Below are 24,924 nucleotides of genomic sequence, written 5' to 3'. Positions count from 1 at the left end.
GAGCCACCCAGGCGCCCCTCAACAAATTATTTTAAATAAAAGTTGCCTAGGGAGGGAGCAAGCAACTTTCTAGATTTGAAAATGAGAAGGTGGGGACTGGACAGGGGGATAAAGGATGCAACACTGAAGGCTCTTGGTTATACTTTGCTCAGTGGGTTCTAACTCTGAGTTGGGAGTAGAAATAGTCTGTACCGTAGAGTCAAGTAGAATCGAGAGGATGCCCAGAAACAGCAGTGTCGTGTGTCCCAGGGTGACCTTTGCCAGCTGGGACCGAGCCCCCATTAGCCACCGCACCACCAGCAAGTGCCAGTGGTTTGCCAGGGGGGATGTGGTCATGGGGAGGCTGTTGTTTTGTGGTTAACACTTCCAGCCAGCTCCATGTGGGCAGACATCCAAATGAGACAAAACCGATGGGCAGGCTCCTGCTATTTCCACATCTGTTTAGGTTTCTCTCGGTTCCTGCTCCAGTCCTGATTTCTGCCTTCTGACTTCTGGCCGATCCAGTTCCAGCAGCTTTATTAGTTTCTGGTCTTACTGAGTGAGTGTCGATTCTTAGCTAATAAATAAGCTACTTTCTCGGATGCATGGCTTCCTTTCGCTGGCTGCCTTCATGCTTCCACATGTGGTGGCACATCGGTTCTCTGGGATTCGAGTTCGCTCTGTCCAGCGTGGTGAGTTCTCCCCTTGTGGGTCCCCAGGAGCCACAGCTACCCCTCCTTCCTCAAGGTCACTGTACACTCCATGCCCTGGCAGGCTTGCTTCCTCAAGGCTCTGCTGCTCCCTCCAGGAGCCCAGCAGCACTACCTCAAGCTATTTCCTGGCTCAGGTTTGTCCAGATAAACTACTTGGTTGCTGATAATTCCAGAATTCTGATGCTCCCAACTTGCAGTAAGAAAGAGAAAGTAAGCCAAAAAAGTAAAGCCAAATTTAATTTTGACGATAATGACAGAAGTTGATGTTTCGTAGGTGAAATTATTGACTTACACAGAAGTCTATATTTATTTAAGTAAGATCTTCCTCACTTGTTCTTTCAACAGGTATTTATTAAGCATATTCCATGTTCTCAGAATTGTTCTAGCAGCTAAGGATATAGCAGAGACTAAAAGATCAAATTTGGGTACTCAGAGCTTACACTGTATATCTAATGGGGTTTCATAGAGAGAGGAGGTAAATAATTAACGATTTAAAGAGCTCTGTTGGGGCACCTGGATGGCTCAGTGGGTTAAAGCCTCTGCCTTCGGCTCAGGTCATGGTCCCAGGGTCCTGGGATCGAGCCCTGTGTCAGGCTCTCTGCTCAGCAGGGAGCCTGCTTCCCTTCCTCTCTCTCTGCCTGCCTCTCTGCCTACCTCTGATCTCTGTCAAATAAATAAATAAAATCGTAAAAAAAAAAAAAAGAGCTCTGCTTGAGAAAGGGGGAAGCTTTCAGAGGCTAATTGGTATGCTAATATATGCTCTCGGTTAATCATAAAGTAACGGCCCCTACCTGAAATCAGGGTCCAGTGTTCCAAAAGGTAGTCTTGCAAGTCTTAAAGAGTCAAAACATAGCAAATATCCTGGCCTGTGTTTTTTTCCAACCTTTTTTATGAAAAATTCCAAGCATTCAAAAAAGTTGAAAGAATAGTGCAGAGAACAATTGCATCCTTGTGATCTCAACCATTATTAACATTTTAGCATAGCTGGTTGACCTGGAATATTTATATATTTTCAATTTATTATTTGAAGATAATCTCAAGCTTGCAAAAGAGTTACAAGAAAAATTCGAAGAACCCTTTCAAATCCCTTTTTACCTCTATTCACCAATTGTTACATTTTTGTTGCTTTGTATTTATATTCTGCCTGTGTATGTACATATGTCATTTTTCTGAATCATTTGAGAGGAAGTTGCATACTCCATGCCCATTTCTCCCTATATATTTTACGATTTCCTAAAAGCAAGGACATTCTTCTACATAATTGCTGTATACCTAATAATCACGGGACATGTTGAGACAATATTTAATCAATCTCTAATCCTTGTTCTAATTCTGTCAATTGCTTCAATAATGTTCTTTTTGGCCTTTTATTTTTCTCTAGTATATGATGCAGTCCAACATCATATAGTACATTTAGTTGCAGTGTGTCTTTAGTCTGTTTTAATCTGGAACATTTCCATAGCCTTTCTTTGTCTTTGATGACATTAGCATTTTCAAAGAAAACAGAACTTCAAAATAAAGCGGGGTTGGGGGTTGGGGGGTACCTGGGTGGCTCAGTGGGTTAAAGCCTCTGCCTTCTGCTCGGGTCATGATCTCAGGGTCCTGGGATCGAGCCCCTGCATTGGGCTCTCTGCTCAGCAGGGAGCCTGCTTCCCCCTCTCTCTCTGCCTGCCTCTCTGCCTGCCTCCCTGCCTATTTGTGATCTCTGTCAAATAAATAAGTAAATAAATCTTTAAAAAAAATAAAAGTTCCTCATTTAGAGGTTGTCTGGTATCCATCTTGAGTCACAGGTTGAGTTCTTCTAGAAGAAAACTCAGAGACAGAGTTTAATAATCAGATATTAGGTTGTACCCTTAGGATCAATACCTTTGTAAGGAAGGTGGAAAGACAACTGGGCAGGGGAAGAAATTGAGCTGCAAGGGAGGACCGGCAACTCTAGCCAGAGGTAGACCCGCGAAGCTAAAATGGACCCATCAGAATCGTCCCCCACTGGGCACCATGGCCAGGCCTTTCTGCTTCTATTCCAGTCCTCACTGGAGGTGAACCACTCTCGAAGGCAAGTCCCCAGGAAGGGAGCTCTATGTAGTAGCAGGAGCCCCTGAAGGGCTGCTAATTAGACACTGTCTCTTGATGGTTCTCCCTCGAGCTAGGGCAACAAGTTTGGGATCTAGACTATGCAGTAACTCTACCTCAGTTTAAAAAAAAAAAAAAAGATAAATACAAAAAATCAATATCTAACCAATCGTCACAGATTACATTTTTCTTTTCTTTTTTTTCTTTTTCTTTTTTTTTAAAGCAAGCTCTAGGGGCATCTAGGGTGGCTCAGTGGGGTAATCATCTGCCTTCAGCTCAGTTCATGATCTCAGGGTCCTGGGATCAAGCCCTGTGGGCTCCCTGCTCCGCGGGGAGCCTGCTCCTCCCTCTGCCCCTCCCCATGGCTCATGCTCTCCCTTGTGCTCTCTGTCTCTCATATAAGTACATAAAAGCTTTAAAAAAGAAAAAGAAAGAAAGCAAGCTCTACAGGTAATGTGGGTCTTGAACTCATGACCCTAGATCAAGACTCAGATGCCGCACCCACAGCCAGGCAGGCCCCCTCTTGTCTCTTTTAATCTGGAACTACCCTTCTGTTTGCGCTCCCTTGACAAAGGCTAAACGGGAGAGGTTTGATGTCTTGAAGAACCTTCCTATTTTTTCAGTGTTTTTCAAATTTGAGTCTTGTGACTTAATGTCACAAGAACTGAGGGGAAAACATGATTTGCTTTTAATGCGATGATTTTAAGTATTAATACAGATAAAACAATTTTCAAAGACGTGGACTGTCTTTGCTAGCATAGTCATTGAAGGCCTGCTTTTATATTCATTATTAATAAAGGAGAGTCATAGAGAAGTAAAGAGATAAAGTGATTTATGACACCAATTTTATTACACATTTATAAAATTGAGTTAACTCAGTATTTATGTGTGTGTGAGTGTGTATGCATAGCCAGATACTACTTAACTTTCACATTTTCTTCTCCAGCAAAGAACAAAACAAAAAGCTGCTTTGTGGGTTTTTTTTTTTTTTTTGTAATTTGCTAGTGAAAACAGGAAATGAAAGAATCATATTATCTTGTCCCATCATATTATGTTGTACCATAATCATATTATATTATATTGTTACTAAAGCTTCTTTAGTCCTTTAAATGTAGCACTCATTATAAGCAGCTCTAATCCTCTTAAAATATTATGACTCATTCATTATAACAAATTAAGGAAGACATGAGACACAAAGATCTTTTCAGATTATTTCCAGACAGGCTCCTTTAACTAATGTCCTTCAATTGAGCTAGTTATAAGTTTTTTGATGGAAAATAATTATCTCTGCTAGGTATTAGTCAAATACTTTCAAAATTTGTCAGTGGCCACCACCTTGACAAGGGCCAGGAGGCTTTTCCTCTCTCCCCCTCTCCTTTCCCCCATCCTTCCTCTCTCCTTTTTTCCTTTCTTTTATGGAAAGAATTTATTGTTAAAACTTTATTCTAGTACTCATTTTTCACCCAAACCAAGATATATCCCATAAACATTAAGGGAACTGGGAAATCATCAACATAAAATTTATAACTTTATATGAGATAAATATAAAGCTAAAAACTTAGTGTTATGTGAGGATAAAATATAATAAATAGCGAATCGGTGGGAGCCAATATGTTTTGATTCCGCACCATCCCTTGAATATTCATTGTGTTTAAGTCCCGTACTAGACCCTTTGATGAGTCACAAATCTGACTGACTGATCGATTCACTCATTGATTCATTCACTCATTCACTTTTATAGTCTCTACCATTAACATGTTTAGGAAGGAGAAGAAGGTGTTGGGAAAATATACGTGTTTCCATAGGAGTTTAATTAGTATGTGGGCTATATTGCTATTCTTAGACTTAATAAGCCTAATTTTTAATTTGTTTTTAATTTTTAAAAAGATTTATTTATTTTAGAGCAAGAGAGAGTCAGGGCAAGCAAGAGTGATAGAGGGAGAGAGAGAATCTCAAGCTGAGCACAGAGCCTCACCCAGGGCTCGATCTCACAACCCTGAGACCATGACCTGAGTTGAAACCAAGAGTTGGACGCTTCAGCTAGGCACCCCTACGCCTAATTTTTTAAAGAACACCATGCTGCTTGAGCCACGTGGCTCCCATATGTGCAAAATATGCCTATTCAAACTCTCCATCCAGGTGCCAGGAGTAAAACTAGCAGAGTAAGGACCTCAGAAAACGGTCTCCTCCACAAAGCAACAAGAAGCTGGCAAAATGGTCTGAATCCACTTCTCCAGAACTCTGATATTTATCCAAAGGCTTGCAACAATCTGGGAGTGTTCATCAAAAACAAAAACAACAAAATTTAAAACGGCTTCATCTCAGTAGAAGAAGGGAGCTGTGTAACATTTGTAACTTGCTCTAGTCTTCCCCCGCGGTGCAGTCTTCTAGAAAGCTGACAACCTGCATTCCCCGAGAAGACCAGCAGCCTGGGAGCAACCGGAAGGAACAGAAAATAGCTTTGGAGCTCCTTAAAAGCTTCATTCCCCGAAAATTATTGTGACCTGCCTGGTGGCTTCCTGCAAAGCCTCACTTGCAAAACATCTGTATTTGACCTAAGTCAGCTCACCTACTGTGAAAAGTCGTCCCCCCCCTTAAGCATTTATCGAAAATAGTAACAGCAGTTACTAGTTTTGCAGCTGCCTGAGGAGGTGGCTACCAGTTGAGGGAAAGCATTAGACTAAGCAAAAGCTTCACTTATAAAAATTTTTTTAAAGATTTATTTACCTATTTGAGAGAGACAGATCTTACGTGTGTGCAGTTATGCACATGGGGGAGTGGGCAGAGGGAGAGGGAGAAAGAGGAAGCTGACTCCCTACTAAGCAGGGAGCTGAATGCCAGGTTGTTTCAAGACCCGGAGATCGTGACCTGAGCCAAGAGTCAGACACTTATGTGACTAAGCCACTCAGGCGCCCCTAAGCAAAAGTTTTAAAAGGAAGACTGAGGAATATGACATACAGAGAGGCTTTGAAAAGCTCTGACATATACCAAGAATCAAGTATAGGGCTGTGCTGGTGCCCAGGGTCCTGTGCATTGCCAAGAGATGCAGGAAAAGGCCTTAATCTTTCACCGTGGATGACCTTGAAGTTTCTGCGAGCAGAAAATGACGGCTAAGGCAGAGTGAAAAGTGTGCTCCCAGCATGCACGAGCGCCCCTCACCAGAAACTGGGAGACTTATGGGTTCCAGGCGTTTAAGGAAATTTTCGGGTCCTACATTATACCTTCTGAGCTTTGCGTGGTGGTAACAACAAAGGAAAGGTTGCATAAGCCTTGGCTTTGATGTCTCTCTGCATTCCTGATCCCCCCCGATTTCCGTTCAAGCCTCTAAGAATTTTCCTTACTTTCTTGCCACCTCAGCCATACACTTAAAAAGATGATTTTGTTATGTTTAATCCAGTGGTTTTCAAGGTTTTGTAGTGAAAGGTGTTTAAAGAATATCTAGAGTATCTAGAGTACCATATTGCCAGAAACATAACTCCCCCCCCCAGCTTTTGGGCTATTAGGAGGGATCCGCATCCACTGTCATTTATAGATAGATAGATAGATAGATAGATAGATAGATGATAGATAGATAGGCTGGCGCAGGAGTAACGTAGATTCCACTGACCGCCTTGCTGGAGAATCCCACTTGTCTCTCTCTGCTCTTCAACCCCAGAGCGAGGCTCCAAGCACCTCCTGTGTTCTCTCCTTCTCCGTGAGAGCCCCAGGAACTCAGACACCTCCCTCTCCCTCAGTGGCTGGCTCTACCCATTTCTCTTGCCCAGCTGCCATATTCTTCGCTCCACAAACATCTATTATTACCTTAAATCTTTTCTTGCTAATCACCAGGGGAGAATAGTAGATACCAGAAACACGATCAGTATGAGAAATTTCCAGACATTCCATAATTTTACAAAAGGTCTTAGAAGCCTGGTACTGACTTCTTTCTAGAATGAGTTTTTGTCTTCCGATTTTATTCTCTTAGGGAGTTGTTCCATATTTGGTCAAGGCCAAAGGCATCCTGTTTTCAAACACAACCCATGTCAGGGCAGAGCAAAGGTGTCCCTGTCCTCTTCAGAATCACCAGATTGAATGATCCCCAAATCAATCTCCCTCTGTGCTGACCAGGAATATTTTGGGGGCACCTGGGGGCACCTGACTTCGGCTCAGGTCATGATCCCAGGGTCCTGTTCAGTGGGGATCTTGCTTCTCCCTCTGCCTGCCACTGACCCTGCTTGTGCTCTCTCTCTCTCTGGCAAGTAAATAGAAAAAATTGTTTAAAAAAGGGATATTATGGGCATTCATTATTTTATAATCCTATTTTTAGATGCTCAAAACACCCACGTATCAACTAGACTTTGACTGGGGTCCTACTTTTAACCACCTAGTTAGCACAAGGCTTTATTCCCTTCTGCCATGTTGATTTGATAATATGTGAGACCGCTTTACTCTGTCCTTTATTTTTTAGGCTTTCTTTCCTATGTTCCATCTCATTGTCTCGCTGTGCTACATTTTAAGTATCCTCTTCAGATAGATCTTCTAGTTTACATTCTCCCTTTGACTGGGTCTAAGCTCCTATTTTATGCATCCAGTAAAATAAATTCCAATATCAACTTGGTAATTTCTAGAAATTCCGCATGATTCTTTATAAAACTCTCTGGGCCCAAAGTCGATATTTTGCCTAAAATGCTAGTAATTGTTAGTGCTTCCGTCTTAGGTATTCAGGGATTTTTCTTTCTTCTTTCCTGCCCTCAGCACTCCATATTCAGGTCTTTATGTGTTCTCCTAACTCTCTGTTTTTCTTATGTATAAAATGAAGGGACTAGATTAAGTTGTCTCTGACAGCCCATTTCACTTTAACAGACTATAATTCTATGATCTTTAAAGATTTATTTGTCTGAAAGAGAGAGAGAGAGAGAGCGCGCACTCGTGTGCAAGCAGGGGGAGGGGCAGAAGGAGAAGGAGAGAAGAATCGCAAGCAGACTCCCCCTGAGCACAGAGTCCGATGCAGGGCTCGATAACACGACCCTGAGACTATGCATGACCTGAGCCGAAATCAAAAGTCTGGCACTTAACCAGCTAAATCATCCAGGCGCCTCAATAATTCCATAATCTTTGGCCATACTAACTTTACCCTCTTTCAAAGAGATTAAAGAATAGAAGTCGGTTTGTAAAGAGAGAACTCCCCTTCCCCTGACTAAGGGCAAGTTGAAAAAGATGAAAATGAGGACAAATGGCTGCTACGTCTTTGGGAGTGAAAATGAGACATAAGAAAATTGTTTCCCTTCACGATACATTATATGGCATACATTTATCCTTCCAAGACCCCTTAGTGAAGCAGGCACTGCGTATAGGCATGGCTTGGCAGGACATTATGGCTAAGCCACAGAATCAGACTGTACATCCTGACCAGGGGCCAGGAGAGCCAACCAACTGTAACAGGTATAACATTAATTTCAGGGGCTCCTGGGTGGCTCAGTTGTTAAGCATCTACCTTTGACTCAGGTCATGATTCCAGGGTCCTGGGATCGAGCCCTGCATTGGGCTCTCTGCTCACCAGGAAACCTATTTCTCCCTCTCCCACCGCCCCCACCGCCAGGACACCCCCCACCCCCGCCAACGCTTGTGTTCCCTCTCTCGCTATGTCTCTCTCTGTGTGTCAAATAAATAAACAAAAGACTTTTTTTTTTTAAGATTTTATTTATTTAATTTGACAGAGAAAGAGAGACAGCGAGAGAAGGAACACAAGCAGGGAGAGTGGGGGAGGGAGAAGCCAGCTTCCCGCCGAGCAGAGAGCCCAATGCAGGGCTTGACCCCAGGACCCTGGGATCATGACCTGAGCTGAAGGCAGACACTTAAGGACTGAGCCACCCAGGTGCCCACAAAAAAGTCTTAACAAAAAAAAAAAAAAAAAAAAAAAGTAGAGTTTCAGAGTTAGCAGAACTTTAGACAACATCAAGCCCGGTCACACTTAATTCCTGATTTCCTCCTACAAAAACCCTCAGTTCTCGGTTGCCTTATTCAACACCTCCATTCGTGAGAAGTGGGCCATCATCTGACATAGCTTTGCACCAGGAGGAAAGCTGCGTGGGTTCTGTTCACCGCTACTCACTACTGTTTGGGGCTTAGAACATACTGTAGATGCTTAATAAATATTTTCTAAAATATTTTTTGATAAATATTTTTTAAACAAATAAACCCCGATTTTAAACAACTCTCATCTTTAGAAAATGCTGCCTTTTTTGGAAATAAAATGTGTCTTTCTTTCCTTCGTTTTGCTCTCTGGTCAGGTAAGAGCTCCCTCATCTGCATACCAGACCATGAGCCATTTAAAAAAGAGTTACCCTCCTCTAAGGCACCTGGCTCAGTCAGAAGAGCATGTGACTCTTGATTTCAGGGTCATAAGTTCGAACACCATGTTGGGTACAAAAATTACCAAAAAAAATAAATTCTAAAAAAAGGTTATCCTGTCCTTTCTTTTCTGGAATAAATAGCTTCCACCAATTCATTCTGCATTCCTCACATGATGTCATTTCAAGCCTTCTCTCTGTCCTGTTGTGTCTCTTCTGGATATGCTCTAGTTTATCACTGTTCCTCCAAAACTGTAATTCTCAGAAAAGAGTATAACACTCCCAGGTACAACCTGACTGCTTCAAGCACAGTTGGACAAACACTCCCTTCATTCTATTAGAACAGCTCAAGGACAAATTCACCTTTTTTTTTTCTTTCCTTTTTTTAAAGCAGTCACATCCCTTTGTGGACTCACATAGAGCTCACGGTCAAGGAGAAGTCTTACTTTGGAGCAGAAATTTTAGCACATCTAAACCTCAGAACAGATTGCCACAGGACACTAGTCACAGTGCCTTTGGTGAATGGTGCACATCATGGAAATGTGAGTGGAGGTGGTGGGCTGAGACCCTGCCCAGGCAGACCACATCAGTTCCCTTCTCTTGGATGATAAAAAGGCACTGAGTAAGCCATTAGCCCATCTTCTGTATCTCTTTGATGTAGGCTTACCAAATCCATCTTAGGAAAAAAATTCAAGGCCTGTAATTGCTGCCTAAGCACATTACCAACCAGGAGAACCTGTCAGGAGATGATTTGTTTTATACTGTAACTGGCATAAAGTTCAATGCAGATGTTGCTTAACAAGTGAATTCTGAAGTGAGAGAAGACAGGTAATTTCTAACGAACATTCTGGACACTCCCGTGAAGTCCTATTCTCCAGGTCATTATGGTGAAATTAGATTTTTTTTTTTTAAGAAGTAATAGGAAGGCCATTCTGAGTATCTTTTTTCAAAACTTGATTATCTTGAATGCAAGCAAAACTAAAGTGTCTTCAACTCAAGCTCTCTATGGTTACTATTAATATGACTCTGTATGGTGGGTTGTTTTTTTTTTTTAAGATTTTCTTTATTTATTTGAGAAAGAGGAGAGCACACAAGCAGGGGGAAGATCAGATGATGGGGGAGAAGCAGGCTCTTCTGCCGAGCCTGATGCAGGGCTCGATCCCAGGACCCTGGAACTTGAACTAAAGGCAGACGCTTAAAGACTGAACCACCCAGGCCCCCTGTATTGTGGTTTTAAAGATGATTTTAGAATTGCCATTTTTTGGCTTTTATTTGTTTATTTTTATATTTTTTAAATATTTTATTTACTTATTAGAGAGAAAGAAGGAGAAAGCACAAGCAGGGGCAGAGGGAGAAGCAGACCCCCCGCTGAGCAGGGAGCCTGATGTGGGACTTGATCCCAGGACCCTGGGACCACGGCTTTAGCCAAAGGCTTAACCAACTGAGCCACCCACGCACATGCTTTTTCTGCTTTTAAAAACTTTCTATAATTGGACTTTAGGCTTAAAACAGTTTGTCTAACTTTCCCTCATTAGTGGAAATGTGTGATGAACAGAAAAGATTCAGGAACCTTTGCTAAAAGTAAAATTAACAATTGTTTTTCTTCTATCAAGTGGTTTGTTGCTGAGTTCCTTCCAACTTCCTTGCGAGGAAGCAAACCGCTTATATTATGTTTATCTGAAGATATATTATAGGACTTGTGTAGATGCCGAGATATTTTCTGATTTGAGCACCTGGTGAAGCCCTTGGCTTTTTGAGTTCTCCAAGTACTAAAGCGATAGAAGCAGTGCGGGATTTGCAAACATCCATTCTTTCTCCCGCACCACTGTATTTAACGACCTCCACAAGATCTCTTTCCTTTCCATCAAGTACCAGACCTCTGCCTCTGGGACAAGGTGAATGGTATCAAAGATGAAAGAAAGATATTAAATAAATGCAGATTATTTTATTGTATGGTTAGTGTGTCCAGAACCAATTTACAAAATAATATAGTTAAGAGGTCTCAGAAGTGGCTCTTCTCTCTCATTGCTACCACTATAGACAGTAGGTAAATGGAAAAGATGCCTATTGTAAAATGAACTAAGAATAAAAGAAAGCTCTTAAAATACAGTCCGATGTTTTACCACTGAACCAGGATCTGACGATATTCCTTTCTTTCCCCATTCCTTCCTTCCTTTCTTTCTTCATTTATTTTTTTCTTAGTCAAGGAAAGAAGAGGGGAGCCTATGAATACGCTCTCTCCTTACCTTCTAGTTATGCAAACTTAAAATATGAAGAACTAGTTAGGAAGTGGAGATTCTATTTCTTCGGAAGTTCCACAGCTGTTTTGGGCACCATCGCATGTTTATAACCTTTTCTCACAGATGTTACATTTTATGAAATCTGACTCATTAGGGTGGTACTAGTATCTTTAGATGGAAAGAAATCCCTGAGGGCTGGGTGATTACACAAGTCTGCTTCACTCAAAACCTGAAATATTTGAATAGAATATTTCCCGGAAAAAAAAAAAGAATTGGCCATAATTAAATAAATCAGAGAGCAATGATTTTAAATTCTTTCTTTTTTTTTTTTTTTTTTCTGGGAAGAATGAGGAAGGGACAGTGTTCTTGTTGGGGGAGGTTTCTGTTTTATTCGCAGAATGTTTCTAATTTGTGCAGGCTTTTCATTTTGGACCTTGGTCTCTAATTTTGTTTCAATGTGCAAAAAGCATTGACTAGAAGATATTTTTTGAATACCCACTCCCTGCAAAGCACCAGATTTGGTGCTGTTTGGAGGCAGGGAGAATAGTTAAAGAGCTAGAATACGTTGTCCAGCCATCTTGGTGCTTCTCGTAAAAGTTTAAAATTAAATGTCCCCTGTGTTTTTTAGAGGAGACCCGTGCGGTCCCAATAGGAAGGGGACTCATCCAAAGACGTGCAGGAGTGACATGCAGAACTAAGACTTAGAACCACTTGTAATTAGTTCTGAAACTTGTTCAACACACCCAGCTGCTCGGTTACCTGCGGACTTAGATGGGGTCAAGTGTTATCGCAGGGCCAACACTAGGATGAGGCAATTGACACAAAATTGTCACAAGTACCCCAAATCTCATTAATCAAAATGAATGTAAAACATCTGCTGGACAAAAACAAAACAAAACAAAACAAAACAAAAACACCAAAATTTTAAGCAAAGTCAGGATACGGCCCTGCTCTTATATGACCCTGCCTCACTTGCCTTACCCTGATCTTGGGCCTTCATGCAATCTGACTCTTGGGGGAGCTAAGGGGACAAACAATAAAGAAATAATTCCCAAGTCTGGGATAATAGTAAATTATTATTATAATTGTAAGTTGTAGTGGGATCATTGAATATATAGAGTGAGATGCCCAGATGTTCAGAGATAGATCACAAAGTATCACAAAGTATTGAGGCAAAATGGCTCAGGTTTGTTTTATTTTTTATTTTATTAAGATTTTATTTATTTATTTGACAGACAGAGATCACAAGCAGGCAGAGAGGCAGGCAGAGAGAGAAGGGGAAGCAGGCTCCCCGCTGAGCAGAGAGCCCCATGCGAGGCTCGATCCCAGAACCCTGGGATCATGACCTGAGCCGAAGGCAGCTTTAACACACTGAGTCACCCAGGCGCCCCTCACGTTTTGTTTTTTTTTTTTAAGATTTTATTTATTTATTTGTCAGAGAGAGTGTGCGTGAACGCACAAGCAGGAGGAGCAGCAGGCAGAGGGAGAAGCAGACTTCCTGCTGAGCAGGAAACCTTATGCAGGGCTCTATCCCAGGACCCTGGGATCATCAGCTGAGCAGAAAGCAAACCGCTTAACTGACTGAGCCACCCAGGCAACACAAATAAAATCTTTTAAAAGAGAAAAAAGAAAGAGACAAGAGCGTGGGAGAAACTCGAGATGTGACAGTGGATCATGCTAATCTCTAGGGAACACTGTGTCCATAATGAACCTGGTTCCCTTCAAAGGCTCTGGACAAAATGGAGCCTCGAGGGGAGGTTTGGTTGGAGGGCTTTGATCAGAAGTAGAAACTGGGTTAAAAGTTTTCTTCCCCGGGTGCCTTGGTGGCTCAGATGGTTAAGCATCTGCTTTGGGCTTAGGTCATGATCTCCAGGTCCTGGGATGGAGCCCCACGTCAGGTTTCCAGCTCAGCACGGTGTCTGATTCTCTCTCGCCTGCCTCTGCCTCTCTCCTGGCTTGTGCTCTCTCTGTCTCTCTCTCTCAAGTAATAAATAAATCTTAAAAAAAAAAAAATTTTCTTCCCCTTTTCTGTTTTCTTCTCTCTCATCCATGTCCTATGCCCGAAGTGGTAAGCTAGGACCTGGATATGTGTATACCATTTGAAAGTACCCTTGCTCTTAGGAAGCCAAGAAGAAATCCCAGTGAATCCAGGAGGAAAGGAGAAGCCTTTGGCAAATTCTGTCCTCCAGGTTCACGTATGGTCCAGTTCACCACGGCAGACCGCTGCTCCGGAGCAGTAAGAATACGCATTTGTCTGAATGTCCTCGCAAACCCAGCTGCCGGGAAGCTACATGGGAGGTGGTCTAGGGTCCTGGTCAGACAGTTTGGTTCTTCACTTTTTCCACATTTTGCAGAGACTTTAACAGCAGAGTCAGAACCAGCGCCAGGAATAGAATAGGTTCTGGGCAAACAGGGGCCTATGAAGCAGGATTAATACACCTCTGTGACCGGAGCTCAGAGTTACAATCTGTGCTCACAGGGGCGTCCTCTGGGCCAAGGGGTACGGGGGGCAGGTGGTGGGTGGTGAGGAAGTCCAACAAAGAGCCCAAGCAGCTCTCTTCTGTCATTCTCAGCTTCGTCCTAGCTAGGAGTGCTCATGTGTAGGGAAGAGGGCTTCATGTTTTGTTTCCTTTTGTTTTTTCATTTAACCACAGGGATAGCTCTAGTACAGGAAGGTCGAATTGTTCTCTAAGTAGGTATCATTCTCAGAATTTCTCCTGCAGGGACACCTGGGTGGCTCAGTGGGTTAAAGCCTCTGCCTTCGCCTCAGGTCCTGATCCCAGAGTCCTCGGATTGAGCCCCACATCGGGCTCTCTGCTCAGCGGGGAGCCTGCTTCCTCCTCTCTCTCTGCCTTCTTGTGATCTCTGCCTGTCAAATAAATAAATAAAATCTAAAAAAAACAAAAAAACAAAACTCTCTCCTGCTTGAGAAAGGTTTCTTGTGCCTTGGGTGCCTAAAGGTTAAGAGCATGCACATTCACATATTTGGATAAGAATTCGGACCATGCCAGGTTGCCAGCCAAATGGTTTTTTCCAAGTTTTGCAATGTTCCTCATCTTCAGTTTCCTAATCAAGTACATAGAAAATAAGGGCTCAAAAGTAATCTGAAAAAAAGTTGTCATAGATTCTTGCTCTTAGAAGATGAAGTTTAAGACCCCCTTCTCGCGTGCTTCCATGCCTTCTGGGGCCTCCCCATCTGGCAGCCAGCCTGTGCCCGAACCCCCCTCAGTGCCCACCCAATGTTATGCATCTGTTTGCTCAATTTGTTGGCTGCTGGTTTTTAACATTCTCCGTTTTGAACAGCTATAAATTCTTGTTTCTACTAAGCCAAAATTTTCCTGGCTGCAATGCCAACATTTTTTTTTTTTTTTTTTTTTTTTGCCATAGCTCCAACATGAGAAACACAGAGAATAAGTGTCTCACTTTTTCCTCATCTTTGAGTATCTGAAGACAGATATCAGACTCCTTCAGTGTTTTTTTCTTGCTGGTTTGCTTCAAACATGTCAACAAAGACATAACGTCAAGTCATTTCAGTCCCCTGAGTCCCTCCCTTACACTGCTTTTGCTTCCCAGTGGTCTTCTCCAAATCTGTTTGGACGACCTCAACAAACTACTCCTGACGCAGACTGACCATGACAAGGTAGCGGTGAGGCTGCCAGCTTTGTTTCCATTACCATAAAATAATCTTAAATGTTCATGATGAAAAGCTCGAAACCATCAAAAGAATGGTTCTGGCACTCAACTGTTTGATAGTGATCGATTGGCAAGATCTTCGACTTAGGCTTTGTTTTATCTTCTGTGACTACATTTCTGTGACCACACCCCCTCCCATGTCCTCCGAGGGCGGGAGAAAGGCAAACACATTGTCAGGAATAATCTTCCATGAATGGGAGGAAGTTCTAGAATTGTCGCCCTTCCCTCCACCCCGCACATTTTTGCTGCTGTGTTGAAAAAACATTACTCTTGCAACCAAAACAAGTTTCCCTTCCACCTCCTTGACCAAGTTCACTTACTACCTCTCAGAGGGATACACAGTATTGTTTTGTGAAGTGGCTACAAATTCAGTCTATTCTGCAAGTCCCTTGACTTCTGTTCCTTCCCCTTTAGGAGAATAGCCTCTCTCTCTCTCTCTTCTTCTTCTTCTTCTTTTTTATTTTCTTAAGATTTATTTATTTAGGAGAGAGAGCATGAGAACATGTGAGCAGGGCAGGGACAAAGGGAGAGACTCAAGCAGACTCCCCACTGAGAGCAGAGCCTGATGCAAGGCTCGATCTCAGGACACATGAGATCATGAGCTGAGCCGAAACCAAGAATCTGACCCTTAACCAACTGAGGCACCCAGGCACCCAGGCCTTCTCTTTCCTTAACAAAGGAAATGTCTTAGTATAAATTAAAATAAGACTCAAATGGCTGCCTATGCAGTTTTCACCCTAAATCGGCTATTCCCCCTTACACTTCTGTAAATGTCATGGACAAAATGTGATTGAGAAACAAGACATCTTCAGTCCAGGTAATGATGAAATAGAAAACAGGTACGCTATGGTAGCCTGCACGGCATTATACTGTGCGCCCCTGGCTTTTCAGAATTTAAACCATGAGTGGTGTCTACTTCTGAGGAGTCATGTAATCGGTGAAGTGCCCTGTTGTGACTCCTGCTTCCAGAATCCGTTCTTCAGGAGACATAACACTGTCAGAGACGTTAAAAACGATTAAAGCTTTAGTGTTGACCATTTGTATGAATGAAAATATTCAGAAAGTAAATTGGAAAAATTCGGATCTCCAGCAGTTGTGCGGTCATGCCCTACAAAAATAAAGTTACACAAGTCCTGTGCCATCAAGGTTTTCAAATTCAGTACCCACATCCCTTCTGCTAAAAAATTCCTTGAAAAATCTCTTTTCAAGGAAATGCTGATTTGGGGATTTCTCTTCGCTATGACCAAGGCTTTGAAACATACGTTATTGACGGTGGTGATTCTCCCAGACTCGGTAAAATATGGAAAGAAGTGAAATAAAGACCTAGACTATGTTGTGGTTCCTGGCTGGGTCAGTTGGTAGAATATGTGCGTCTTGATCGAAAATCTTATCTTGGTGCCATGAGTCCGAACCTCATGTTGGGCATAAAGCTTACATTTAAAAAGAAAGAAAAAAGTAAAAAGGCCTAGACCATATCCTTATTCAAAAGTAAATAAATAGCTTATTTAAAAGAGAGAAGTAAGAAGACTAAAATGCTCTAGAGTATTCCATTTTTACCATTCTTGGCCAGATATGGGGATAATAATGGTATCTGACGGCTAGACACAGGGACCCCCCCCAACTCAAACACTGTCAGAAGGCAGCATCTAACAATGTGTGAACCCCATACAGATTTAATCTTTTTAAAAATATGAAGCCCACAAAGCAAGTTTTTTAAAGAAAGAATTTAGTTATTTATTTGAGAGAGTGAGAGTGTGTGTGTGCACAAGCAGGTAGAAGAGAAGTAGACGCAGGCTCCCTGTTGAGCAGGGAGCTGGCTGTGGGGCTCGGATGTGGGGCTCAATCCCAGGATCCTAAGACCATGACCTGAGCTGAAGGCAGACACTTGACCAAGTGAGCCCCTAGGCCTCCCAAAGCAAAGCAAGTATTTATTTATACTTTTAAAAGTTACTTATTTAGGGGGTGCCTGGGTGGCTCAGTGGGTTGGGTCCTCTGCCTTCGGCTCAGGTCATGATCCTGGGTTCCTGGGATCGAGCCCCGCATCGGGCTCTCTCTCTTGTCAGGGAGCCTGCTTCCCCCCTTTTCTCTGCCTGCCTCTCTGCTTACTTGTGATCTCTGTCAAATAAATAAATAAAATCTTTTTTTTTTAATTTTTTTAAAAAGTTATTTATTTAGGTAGTCTCTACTCCCAATGTGGACTTGAGCTCATGACCCCAAGACCAAGAGTGGCTTGCTCTCCTGATTGAGCCAGCCAGGCACCCCCAAAACAAATTTTTATTTTATTTTATTTTATTTTAAGGCAGAGGGAGAGAGGGAGGGAGAGAATCTTAAGCAGGCCCCCTGAAATCATGACTTGAGCCAAAATCAAGAGTCGAACACTTAACCAACTGAGGCACTCAGGTGCCCCTCTTCTCACACTGTTCATGAAGTAACACAAACAAGTCCTCTTCTATTCTACCTCCCCCGCTATCGTGTGCCGCATTTAGTCCTGAACTGGTAATAATCAATAATCAAATCATGAGTATGCTTTATGGGCAAGGTCCTGAATCAACCACTTTTTGAGGTTCTCCTTATGTGATGACTACAGCAATCCTACGAGTTAGTGCTATTACTACACTTACTTTACAAGCGAGGAAGTTGAGGATTTGAGGTAGGAGGCGATTTGTCCAAGAATCCACAGCCAGGAAGAGGTACGACTGGGATCTGATAACAGGCAGTGATTCCAGAGCCATGGACCACTTTATTGCTGTATATTTCAATTACACCTGTGTGTTCATTAGCTTAAAGTCTCGCAAACAAATTAAGCCTGAAGGTTGCTCCCTGACCCGAGGTTAATCATTCACTGTTCTCTCCCGGCAGTCCACAGAGCCATACAGATTGTACAAACCTGGACCGTAACTTCTGAGTGAAGCATTGGAACAACTGAAACGTAAGTAGGTGTTGACTTTGCAAATATGTGCTGGGTCCTGTTCAACTGTTCAAATGAAACCCGGGGTTTAGACTCCCAATCAGCCTGCAGGTGCCTTTTTTTTTTTTTTAAAGATTTTATTTATTTTATTTGACAGATAGAAATTACAAGTAGGCAGAGAGGCAGGTGGGGAGAGAGAGGAAGCAGGCTCTCTGCTGAGCGGAGAGCCCGATACGGGGCTCGATTCCAGGACCCTGGGATCATGACCTGAGCCGAAGGCAGAGGCTTAACCCACTGAGCCACCCAGGCGCCCCCTGCAGGTGCCTTTTAATGAAAAGACCTGGACCCCAACAGAGTGAAAAATAGGTATCATTTTATTACCACTTGATTCAGTTGGGAAGAACTTTCTCCCAACCCCATCGCCTTTAAAAGTGAATAAAACATGTGTATGCCTAAAATTAGTTAGCTTTCCTGAGGTTGATTTTAATGCCAATTCAATAAAAAAGTTATTGTGAAGGTTATACTCAGTTTAGCTAAGCTTCCTGAAAGCGTCTATTAATTTCCTAGATGATATCCATCAAAGATATCTCCCTCATCTTTATTCTCACTCTTTATTCTAACTCTCATGCCTAAGGCCCTTCCATCTTTGGCTTCAGTCATGACAACATTTCCCTAAATCACTGCCAGATGATCTTTACAAAAACAAAGGTTCAATGGTGTCCCTCCCTGCTACAAACATTTTTATTTGCTCCCAACTGGCAATGGAATAAAATCCAAATACTTGAACATGACATTCAAGGGCTTCATTACCCGGCGCTCCCCTTTTTTTTGTTGCCTTTTTTTGAGCCAAACCAAAATACTTCCATCTTTCTAGTATGTCAAGGACTGTTGTTATTTATCTTAATGTCTGAAATTAAGTAATAAATGACATAGGAACTGTAGATAGGCAAGATGCTTTTCTATTAATGGATAAGTGATGCCAGGAGAAGCAATGTGACAGTCATGGTTGCATCCCCACCCAACCAGCAGGAAGCACCTGCTGGAACATTGAAACAATCCAAACTTTCGTTCTTTAAACCTCCTTTGCTTCCCTTGACCGAATCAACAGAGTATCTTTATAAGCATTGCTGTACTGTAATAGCTTCCAAGGAGAGGCTGTTCATCCAGAGGGCAGCAAAATATTCTGCTGGTGTCAAAGATCTTGAGAACAGTCTGGGGTGTGGTGTAGAGTTTATATTTGATAGCTAGTGGAAAATACTGAGCAATGCCTCCAAACACCCCCCACCACACACACACACATTCTTTAAAAAAAACAAAACAAAACAAAAAACAACTCTCTTCTCTCTTCCCTAAGAAGACAGCCCTTGGAAATTCAAGTTTGCTGGGTCACGGATCTGTGGTTTTCACCAGATTTTCTCCATCATGTCTATCAATTCTTTCTCCTCATTTCTGTCATTCATTCTGAAGCTAAATACATGTTCCCTCAAGTTTCCACAAGGATCTCTCAAGAGGCACATTCAGCTCTTGAATTTTTTAACCACGGTTTATGGGGGAGCTCTACACAGGCAATCCTCATAGACAAAGATCAGCAACATCAAATCCTTCTCTCTGTTCCAAGTAGAGTGGAGACTACATTTTCTTAAGACTTCTGCAATTGTCCATAAAAATCCATCGAACTCCTCACTATGGAACTAAATGAAACCCTTCTGCATTCACCAAATGTTCTGCCAGAAGGAATCTTTGTGTTTTGTCAAGGTAGACAAACAAAATGTTTCCCTCTATAACCGAGCCACATTTAAAAGTTTAAAAGTTGAAAGCCACCTTTAAAAGCTTAATGATACACATTTCTACCAGATGTCCTTCCCCAAAGTCATCTGGGTTTTGCAGACAATTTATCATCACACTTTCCACCAGGACTCTCGCAGTGAAATCTGTTTATTCAGAGACGGGTTTAGGCTTTACGATCTATTAAATCTGGATGGCTCAGAAACCAATTTATTTACTTTTAAAAACAGTTCTGTGCACCGGACTAGACATTTGCCACTCGAGTAGCCATAACCCAGGAATGTGATAACGTGAGTGTCCCCCCGAAATCTAAATCCCTGTGGTAAACAAACCTCTTCACATTCTTTGGAAACAAACCATACCTTTCAGGGACAGTGCTCTGACCTTTGCTCCACACCGGGGGCTTTTCACGCGTCTCTAACCTGGCCTGGAGGAGCTTGGTGTGTTCTCACACGGGGCACAGCCCAGTGCTTACTTAAGGGGCCCCTCAAAAGCGGTTACGGTCACGTATAGCTCTGTTAGTCTTCATCTCAGTCAGAATAATTGATTTGCCTTTCAGCAGCACATATGGTCTAAGACAAATACAGTAGCTCTTTCCTCTTTTCCGTCAAGTCTGAAAGTCTCATCCCGGCGTGGCGGTTGCGCTCCGCAAAGCACTTCCACATCACGAAAGCTCCATGAGGTCCCGATGGAAAGTCACTGCCGGCCAACGCGGATTGACTCTGCCTGTTTAATAAATGACAGGGTTTCCTTTAGGCCTGGGCTCAAGGACTTAATTCGCTTGTCATTCATCTTCATTTCGGGCGTCTGCCCAGCGAGGCTCACTTCTCTTGCCCAGATGTTTCTCTAGTTTCACCACGACGTCTGCTTTCTATCCTTCTCTCCCTTCTCCGAGCCATATGTGTATGTGTATATAAGCACGTATGTGTGTGTACTGTGTCCACATGATTAAACTGAGGACACACGTTCTCATGTTTTCTTTCTCTATCTCCTTTTTGCCCTTTTTCTCCTATCCCACCACAGATGAACAGATAAGTTTAACACAACACAATTGATGATACAGCAGAATATCAGTTTTCATAAGTTTAATAATTCGTCTCTAAAAAAAAGTTAAAAAGTCATCTCTAGGGGCACCTGGGTGGCTCAGTAAGTTGAGCGTCCTACTTTGGGATTTTTGCTTAGGTCATATGATCTTGTGGGTCGTGAGACCAAGTCCTGTGTCAGACTCCGCGCTCAGCGCAAGTCTGCTTGTCCTTCTCCCTTTCCTTTGTCCTAACTTATAGCTCATCTGCTGTATTAATTGGTAGAAAGTTAAAGTGAGGGTCCCTGGAGAGGCCTCGAGTAGCCTTGAATCACAGTCGCCTCCCAGGGACCAAGGGGCAAGTCATCTGCAGAGGCCAATTCAGAGTTTCTATTTCTATTTTATTTTTTTTAAGATTTTATTTATTTATTTGACAGAGATGACAAGCAGGCAGAGAGGCAGGCAGTGAGTCTGATGTGGGGCTCGACCCCAGGACCCTGAGATCATGACCTGAGCTGAAGGCAAAGGCTTAACCCAGTGAGCCACCCGGGCGCCCCTATTTCCATTCTAATGCACAGCCTCCTCCTTCACTGTTAAAGGCTCAAACTTTTCAAGAGTTGGCTCACCCCAGGGGTCACAAGTCTGTGGACGGGCTGAATGTGGTCTGCAGCTGTTTTGTTCTGAAATAGTCGTTTAGAAACTGGAAGCTTTTCACATTAATAATATAGATATCCAGCCATTCTTCAAAGACTCTGGCAACACTAAGTCCTCACTTCCCGCATGGAAACAGTTGGCTAGGACGGAGGAGCTGCTGTCCACTGGGGGCGGCCCTCATGGTCCTCTGTTCCCTTGAATCCCGTTGTCTCCTCAGCCTGAACTACTGAACCTCTTATGGTTATCTGCCCCCAGGACACTTAAATGTGAAACAGAGGGCAGAGGATGTTTAGCCTCTGCCAAAAGAGTATAGGTCTAATATCAGCCCAACTCAAGGTCTGCTTCCCATTTCCTTATAAAGTAGGAGTCTTATCAGCTTACCATGGTCACTGCAAAACCCTCCTCATAGTTGGCCTCCATGGTGGAAAAGGGTATTCTTTAAATGACTCTTGCTGGGGTACAGAGATCTCCCTTACGAGGTCGGCTTCTTTCTCTTTCTGTTGTCCCCAGGGGAAGCTCCCCACTCTCTCTCCCAGTAAGCTTCCTGAAGCCGTGGCCACTGGTAGGAAGAGCTCCTTCCTCAAGGGTTTCTCATGGCCTCTTCTCGCAGGACGTGGACACGGCCAGGGCTCCGCCACACTGCTTAAAGGCAAGGCCCAGGGAAGCTAAGTGAGTTAGGGTACGGGTCTTGCTGCTTTAACAAAAGCCCCAAAGAATAGCAGGGCAAATATGTTCTCACTAAGTAATACAGAAGGAGGAAGTCCAGAGAGGTAGGGCAGCTGTGCTCGACGAGGGCTAAGGAGGGCCCAAGCTGCTTCTATCTTATGAAACAAATGTTTTCCTCATTCACACAGTGCGAGATAGCTCATGGCTCGAGCCAATGACAAGACAGAACAAGGGGTATCAGAGGGCCTTAGACTCTGTTACAGAAGACCCCAAGGCCCGGGAGTCATTTTTAACTCTTCTCGTTCACGTCGGATCCACTAAGAAACCTATTGATTCTGTCTTCGACGTATAAATTAGAGTTCAGTCTGTCCCTTTTTTTCTTTTTTTTAAGACTTATTTACTTGAGATAGACAGGTAGAGAGAGAGCATGTGCGTGAGTGGGGGGAAGGGCTGAGGGAAAGACTCTCAGGCAGATTCCCCACTGGGCACAGAGCCTGGCCAGGGGCTCAGTCCCATGACTCTGCGATCACGGCCTGATCAAGAGTCAGATGCTCAATGGACAGAGCCACCCAGGAGCCCCCAATTCAGGCCTTTCTCATCATTTCTGCTACCAACCTGGTCCCAGCCACCCCCATCTCCGCCTGGGATTATTCCAGTAATCTTGGAATCAGTCTTGCTGCTTCTACACTTGGGTGCCCCACCTCTGCCGTCACCACTACCCACAGCAGTCTCTTCTCAACATAACAGAAGGAGGGATTGTACGATAATAGAAACAGATTACTTTTCTCCTCTGCTCAAATTCCTTCAGGGGCATCCTGCTTCCCTTAGAGTGAAAACCAGAGTCCCTCAATGGCCTACAAATGTCTCCATATCTGACCTCTCACACACCCTTGCTGCTGCTTTTCTTCTACTCTTCCCCTTGTTCACAGTGCTCATCCTATTCGATACATACTGGTATCCTCACTATTTCTGGAATACTTAGACACACTTTGCCCTAAGGCACCGGCTGTTCCCTCTGCCTAGAGCCCTCCTGCCCTCAATATCCACATGACTAACTCCCTTACGTCGCTCTGACTGTGGTTGCTGGCCCCCCAGTGAGCCCTTCTCTGACCACCTTACTGAAAATTAGAACCTGCTCTCCTGTCCCTTTTATTCCGTTCCTCCCTCCCCCCGCCCCGTTTTTCTGCAGCACTTACCAGCTTTTAACACACTTTAACACGCTCTGTAATTTGCTTTTCTATTATGTTTATTTTTTACTATCTCCTGCTAGACTCTAAAATCTAAAAGGGAAGAAATAATTGTCTCATTTAGTGAAGAAGCACAATTAACTAGAATGGCGCCTGAGAAATGCAGGCACTTACGGAACATGTGCTAAATGAATGAGTGATTACGATTCAGAGGTGGCTGCCAGCTCCGGGTTCGTGCTGCGGGTGGGATTGAGCCCCTCCAAAAGGGTACGTTGACATCTAAGCCTTCGGCCTCTCACAGTGTGATGTTATTTGGAATTACGGTTTTTACAGAGGTGATCAAGTTAAAACAGGGTCATTAGGGTGAGTTGAAATCCACCAGGAATCCAGTAGGACACAAGTCCTTATGGAAGGGTGACATTTGGGCGCAGAGACGGACACGCAGGCAGAGCACCATGAGGCAGTGAAGGCGGGTATGAGGATCACATGTGTACAAGCCAAGAAAGGCCAAAGTTTGCTGGCAAATCACCAGAAGCTAGCACGGGACAGAGTCTCCCACAAAGACTTCCCTCTGACTTCCCACCTGACTTCAGACTTCTAGCCTCCAGACTGTGAGCCAGTCAATTCCTGTTACTAAGAAATTTCAAGTTTAGAGCGCTTTGTCACGTCAGCCCTATGAGACTAATATAGTTAGCCTCTAGGTAGGTGGGTAGGTGTGAGATCTGGAAACTCAATTAGATCCGGAGGTGCCTATAAACTAGAAAGCAGCATATAAACAAGCTGTGATAATTAGACGAGATCGGGCGCGTTCAGGGTGGTATGGCCGTAGACACAAGCTGTGATAATTAAATGAGACTATGTCCTTAAAGGTTAACTGTACTTGTCCAAGGACTTGGGGGGACAGTTGCTGAATTCTGCCTTACTTCTCTCTTTTCTCCGTCCTACCCATATCCCTCACCACTGTCACCACACAAAAACATCTGCTCTAAGTCACAGGGGAATTCCTAGATTATATTTCCTGTGAAGGTTTCAGCTGGGCAGCATTCAGCAATTCTTGAAGATCTTTCTCCAAGCTTGAGCTAACTGGATCTTGTGTCTAATCACCGCATCTGCTCTCTGAAAGATTGGGGACCTCTCTGATACAGGGTTTTCTGTTTGAAGGGATTCTGAAATGGATGAACTAGATCACTCATCCTTGCGGTACCTTCCCCCCCTACCAAAAGAAGAGAAAAGACTGGTGGCTGGTGTCCTTCAGCAGGCCCTGTGATCATTCTGGTCCAGCAGGGTCAGTAATGGCATTAGAAGGGGGAGGTTTCTGACTTTGGGGCAGGTTAATGGTTCTACTGTAATTCGGGGTCTTCCTTTGGCATTCTGTGCTTGGAGAATGAGGGTCCTTCTACTTACTGCTTAGGATTTTGTAAGGTGATTTAAACTGCCACCTAGGCCATTTGGCTTCAGAATTCCTAATAGCTTAAAAGGTCATAGGCAGGGGCGCCTGGGTGGCTCAGTGGGTTAAGCCGCTGCCTTCGACTCAGGTCATGATCTCAGAGTCCTGGGATCGAGCCCCACATCGGGCTCTCTGCTCAGCAGGGAGCCTGCTTCCTCCTCTCTCTCTGCCTGCCTCTCTGCCTGCTTGTGATCTCTGTCTGTCAAATAAATAAATAAAATCTAAAAAT

The 24,924-nt window shown here is 43.4% G+C and overlaps 1 protein-coding gene across 5 annotated transcripts in view; it reads left to right on the top strand.

The window, feature by feature from the left end:
• The window catches only part of CMKLR2 (chemerin chemokine-like receptor 2), a 45,903-nt gene that overhangs the window by 15,404 nt on the left and 5,575 nt on the right, over positions 1–24,924 (top strand). For 3 of the 5 annotated variants that reach the window (XM_004764231.3, XM_004764230.3, XM_013062335.2), the window contains one exon: positions 17,887–17,956. The gene's annotated coding sequence lies outside the window, so the exon portion shown is untranslated. Of the gene's footprint in view, positions 1–85; positions 672–17,886; positions 17,957–24,924 lie in introns of those variants that run through there. The other 2 variants (XM_004764233.3, XM_004764232.3) reach the window with 2 other exon arrangements.

Source organism: Mustela putorius, unplaced genomic scaffold (genome assembly GCF_011764305.1).
Source record: "Mustela putorius furo isolate JIRA1106 unplaced genomic scaffold, ASM1176430v1.1 tig00000275_pilon_pilon_pilon, whole genome shotgun sequence".
Taxonomy (NCBI): Eukaryota; Metazoa; Chordata; class Mammalia; order Carnivora; family Mustelidae; genus Mustela; species Mustela putorius.
The sequence above is the reverse complement of the archived record's forward strand: the minus strand, read 5'-3'. Positions and strand labels throughout refer to the sequence as shown.